This window comes from Rhinolophus sinicus, chromosome 17 (assembly GCF_057876585.1).
Source record: "Rhinolophus sinicus isolate RSI-liver-muscle chromosome 17, RSI-T2T, whole genome shotgun sequence".
NCBI classification, from domain to species: domain Eukaryota; kingdom Metazoa; phylum Chordata; class Mammalia; order Chiroptera; family Rhinolophidae; genus Rhinolophus; species Rhinolophus sinicus.
Genome location: NC_142517.1, coordinates 71,534,402 through 71,540,705, shown reverse-complemented (window position 1 = coordinate 71,540,705; position 6,304 = coordinate 71,534,402).

The following is a 6,304-nucleotide window of genomic DNA, read 5'->3' as shown; positions in this document are numbered from 1 at the left end:
TGCCATCCTATTGCATAAGAAACTGGAAGAGTTTTTTTAATTTCTGTGAGTTGAAATACTATGAAATATATACAGAGGGTGCTTTAAAATGTACACACATTTTAAGAAAGGAAAACTGTATTAAAATTGTAATACTCAATATATACCGATAACAAAAGATTAATACAAGTCACATTTGACTTCTGCAATTACAAGAGGTGCTCAAAGTGGTTACCATCAGCATCCAGACACTTCTGATTATGGTGAACTACTGCTTAAGCAACACTGATCAAAGTGTCCACTTGTATACATTCTTTGGTACCCCTGGTGTGTGTTTGTGTGTGTATATGTATATATATATATAGAGAGAGATATAGATATAGTTATAGACATAGATATAGATATAGATATATAGATATCTATATATATATGACTAATTTTCTATAGATGCTCCTTTCTGCCATAGAAAATCCACATGGCTTTACACACAGACCAGCACATAGGGACTATATATATATATATATCCATTTATATGTATATATAGTTATGATCTACTGATCTTATTTGTCTTCCATTATTCATTGAAAAATACTTATTGTCAACTATGTGCCAGTCACTCTTGTAAGCACTAGAGTTGTAATAGTGAACAAAATAAAGCTCTGATCTGTAGAACTTATATTTAACAATTATTATGTTAAATTTTAATTTCAGTAAAAAGTGCTATAAGAACAAGTTAAAGGAATAAAAAGTGTCCAGATGATAGGAGGGGCAGAACTGTTTATATTGGCTGGTTAGAGAAGGCCTCTTGTGGATTGGTGATGTGTAAGCTAAACCTAGACCTAAATGATTAGAAAGAATCATCTACAAAGAAATGTAAAGACACGTTTCTCAGCCTTGGATACATTGACATTTGGGTGCAAGTAAGAGGGAGAAGAAGGCTGTCTTGTGCATTACAGGATGTTTAGCAGGATTCCTAGCCTCTACTCACTAGACGTCAATAGTAATCCCTCCCCAATTATGATGATGAAAAATGCCTGCAGACACTGCTAAATGTCCCATGGGTGGCAAAATCACCCCTAGTTGAGGCCCACTAACCTATATGAAGAATATTCCAGGCATAATTTCTAGCAAGATCAAAGATTTTGAGGCAGGAACAACTTCAGCAAGCTCAGAGAAGAAAAAGAAGGGCAGTGGATCTAATGGTTAGTGAGTGAGAAGAAATGTCATCAACATAGGCTCAGAAAGACAGGAGAAAGACCATATGATTGTTAGTTTAAAAGAAGGAGAAAATGAATTATTATTCACTAAGTGCAGTTTGATTGAAACATGTACACACACACACATACACACACACACAAATACATATGTATGTATATATATTTAATATTGGTACCCATGAGGGCTGATGTGAACTATAAAGGTCCTTGGTAATAACACATTAGTGACCTATTTAGAATGCAAGATGTGGCCTGGAGGCGAGTAGTTGCAGCATAAAATCCAGAAAGCTTCTGGCACATACAAAAGTTTGCCTCATTTTCTATAGATGGCTCTTTTCTGCCATAAAAAACCCACATGGCTTTACTCATAGAACAGTTCATAGTGACAATTCTCCAAAGCCAACAATCCAAGGGTAATTTTCTTGGTTAACATCAGGGTGACACCTGGTAATATAAAGGCAAATTTATGAAATACTTTATTTGAATCCAAATAATCTTTTGCTAGGCAGTGTATGAAGGCATATTTCTGTTTAAGAAATTTGAAGAGAAGAGCATAAAGATGAGAGCTAAAAGATAAAAGAAATAATAATCTGTAACTAGTATTTCTAACTCTGAAAATAATGTCAAATTCCATTCACTCCTAGATAGTAGTCTTCAAGGCCAGGATTCCTTGTTTAAAAAAGAAGTTCTACTTTGGGAGAAATACTGACAGATTGCAAGAGATTATTTGTAGGCTAGTCAATTCTATTATAAATTTAATTTCTTACTTTCAGTCTATAAGGTGTCAAGGTCAAGTAGTATAGATACCAATGCGTTTTCTCATCTGTTAAATGCAAATAATTTTTTTAGAATACTGAAATGTTATTATAGAACATATTCTATGGATATGTTCCAGCATGTATAGTAACAAGATATTCTTCTAAATCCCTTTATCTTATGTAGGAAGAATGACGTGAGTTTTTCCATGTCTTAGTGGTATTAAGATGTCAGTCAGCATTAAATGCTATTTTAAATTTCTAGTATCCATTTTCTGCCTTGAATTCCCTGAATGCTGTGTATTTAGGCTGCACCTGAACAACTTCTAATCTTATAAGCTTATGACAAACTAGAAAGAAATACCATACATTTATTTATAGCCTCATCATTGCACTTAACTAAGTCAAAATATAAAATACAAAAAAAGAATGACTTGTGGTTTGGTGGTCATATGCTTTATACATAATAGATGCTTAAATATGCCTGAATGAATGAATAAATGAATGAATGAATAGCATTTTAAAGCTGTAAGTGGTCTTAAAGACCATCCAGTTCAACATTCTCAATTTATCAAAGAAAAAAACCCTAAGGCCAAAATATTTGAGCAAATTAATTTTTCTAAAGCTTTAATAAAAAAGACATCTAATAACACTCTCTGACTACTTTTGCTCATATTAATTATTTTTAACATAGTTATATCCAACTGTCCACATACCCATTCATATAGTAATATATTTATTTATTAAAAAGAAAAATAATTGAGTATTCCCTAAATACTAAGCATTACTCTTAGGTACTGTGGGTACAGAGGGAAATAACATAGTTTTTATGCTTCAGGAGCTTTGGATCTGGCAGAGAAAATTATCTGTAAAAACTAATTAAAGGGTAAGACATGCTATGACAAAGGAAGAAAAATTTTATGAGCACTCGGAAGAAAGATGCATTGGTTCTACCTGGAAAAGTTAGGAACTACCTGTTAAGAATGTGAATTGTTCTCAAAGTTGAAAAGGAATATGATAGATTCAAAACCTAAAAATATTCTAGGCAGAAGAATGTGCCCATACAAGCCCCGAGGTGTGAAAGCTCGGAACCTATTTGGGGAGCATGGAGGACATGCTGAAGAGCGGCAGAGTTCAGAGTTGAGACTAGAAGTATACATCAGAGGTGGATTGCAGAGAGCCTGGTTCCTTACCAGGCTGTAGAGACAGTGTAAACTTCAAAGGATATTTCAGGAGCACGACATAAACAGATTAGTGTTTTTGAAAGATATCAGTTGGCAGTGAGAAGGATGGGTTTGAGATAATAGAGAGACAGAGGCAGAGAAAGGAGATAAGAGGTTAATGCTGGAGTCCAGATGACAGATGATGAGGGTCAGAACGAAGATGGTGTCAGGGAGGATAGAGAAGGGAAACTCAGCCCTTGGTAGTTGGTTGAATCAGGCAAGCAGACAAGGGGGCAAAGAGGAAGTAACTAAGGTCTGAGGGTTTTCTGGGTCAACTAGTGGGATTAATTTATTTGTTGTCATTATTAAAAAATATTATAAATTAATCATTATATTCTGAGTAAAAGCAAAAATCCTTACAATGCCCTAGAAGGCTGGCATGATATGGTTCCTATTTCCTCTTTGATGCGACTACTGTGACTACTTAATCCCTCACTACCAGCTCTGCTCTAGCCACATTGGCCTCAAAAATGCAAGGCACACCCAACCTTGGAACTTCCCTGACCCAACTGCTTAAAACTGCGGTCCTCTCCATTGCTGTTGTTCCCCATCTCTGCTCCCCTGCTTTAAGCTTCTCTTTCTGTGTGGCACTTATCATTTATCACCATAATTTTACGTATGGGTGTGTATATGTATAATTATTGCCTTTCGCTCTCTGCTAGGTTGTTAACACTAGAAGGACCAGGATTATTGTCAGTTTTTATCTCCCAGCACATAAAAAAGTATTCAACAGATTTCAATAACTATTTGCTGAATAAAATAATGCATGCATATATGAATGAATGATGAATAAATGTTGATTAATATTCCTTACATAGAAATGTTAATGTTTTTAAAAATGTTTAAGCCGCATTTCCAAATCTAACGATATGCATGTCTTTATCCCAGAATAAGACACAGGAAGGGAAAATATTTGCTACTTACCTTCTTCACTTAATTCCAGACAATGTATTTGATGAATCTATTTTCAGTTTAGTTCAGGCCTTCACCCTCGGTCTCCTACACGGTTTTTAGAACATGAAAAATTTTGAGTAGGCTAACACTATTCATATTAAAGGATTTTTTTTTTTTTTTATTGTCATAGAGTCTATCTTACATCTTTAACATTCATAGCATTATTTAAATTTTACTTCAGGTCTATATAGAAACTCATCTGCATTTCCACCCCAGTTAATTTTCAAGAACCCATTCTCCCTGCCTTCACTTCACTGCCCTTATATCTATTCTCTGGAAATTTAAAATAAAGCTCTTTTGTTCTTCCAGTAGTTTCCTTTTCCATCTAGACCCCTATATCTGATCTTACTGCTACTCTTACATCCTCAGTCTAAAGGAAAGAAGAAAGTGCTATTATAAAAGATGGTACATCTTATAATCTTATTAAAATGTCTTATGATATAAGAAAAAAATCATGTTATTATAGAGTTAAAATAGAAGGAAGAAAATATAATTGTTGACCTCATATAATTGTTGACCTAATATTCTCTCTGTCCCAGGCTCTAAAGCTAAGCACTTTCCTACATATAGGTTTGTAAAGATAGGTGTAAACTGCTCCTAACCACCCTCCCCCCACCTTATTTTTTTACAGTTGAGGATACTTAGGCTAAGGGAGGTCCAATGACTTGCAGATGATTACACACCTATTAAGCAGCAAGGCAAGAATTTGAATGCAATTCTGATGCTATTAGGTCGGTGCAAAAGTAATTGCCATTTAAAAGGTTAAAAATAACTGCAAAAACAGCAATTACTTTTGCACCACCTAATACAATCCATACACCTTTTTTTTTTCTTTTTCTTTTCTTTCTTTTTTTTTTCTTTTTTCTTTTCTTTTTTACTTTTTTTGTAGAGGTAGGGAGAAATGTCCTGGTAAAAGAACTAGGCTAAATTATTTCCAAGATTTTTTTTTTTTTTTTGAGCACTATATGAGTCTAAAAATCCACACAATGATCTTTGCCTGTAATTATAGTAACTTCAAAACGAAGTAACCTCACGTTAATATTTATTTTAATCTAATAACTAAGGGTAGGCAAAGATAAGCAAAATCACCTGAAACCTCTAAGGAGACAAAAAAGTCTGACTTGAGCTAGAGAAAAAAGGTCCAATTCCTAATTACTTTTCTACCACATCTCAAGTCTATTTGTGACAAGTATTTGGGGTTTAAGTGACAAAATTTAGACAAATGGACAAGCCATGGTTTAACTTAATATCATATCAAGTATCAACAGTATGCATAGTATAAACTTGGATATTCACAGCATGCCTCGTCATCAGAAAAGCACGCCATTATTACCAAATTAAGACACGTAAGTATGCTTCTGCCCTGCCTTTCAGCTTCAAAGCAGAGTTGCTGAGGATCAAGACACCAACACTACAGTCCTTGCTAATCCCAGTTAACCCATGCAGCCCGATGTGCTTTCCATATACGGCAATAGTATGCCCTGTGATTCACAGCCAAGGGGCTCACGAGAGAAAAGCAGGTTCTGAGAGACTCCCCGGTCATGAACACTGAGCTTCGCATGGGCAAGAGAGCAAAGGGCCCATTCTTCTCATTTGACAAATGTGTCTATCATGAAGTAAGGGATGAAGTTACCCCTGGGAATCCCCGGCTGGGATAATGCCCACTCCATCACCACCACTAATAGATCCCAGGTAATGAGAAGCATGGAATATTGGAGCTAAGAAGAGCTGTTGAGCACAGCTAGTGTAGCCTCCTGATTCCACGTGGCCAAAGGGAACAAGTGACCCACACAAAGGCAGAGTGACATTGAGGTAGAATTAGGGTCACAATTGTCTTTCTTTCCATCCCTTCCTGAAAGTAATATTGCAGAGTGGTTAGAAGCTCTGAATCAGGTTGCAACTGTTCTGCTTTGAAATCCTGCTTCTGCTTTATGTTAATTATTTGTGTGAATCTAGGTCACTTGGTTTGAGGCTCAATGGTGAGGACTGACCAGGACACTGCATGGCAGGTATTGCCACGAGGCCTCACACAAGTAGGTGCTAAATACATGCCAACTATTAACATAAATTGCATTATTTATTCTCAATATCAAACATAATCTGAATTATTACCAATAATAAGAAAGGACAAAAATCGAAAGAGTGGGTTATTTTAAGTGGTTTTCACCTTTGTTGC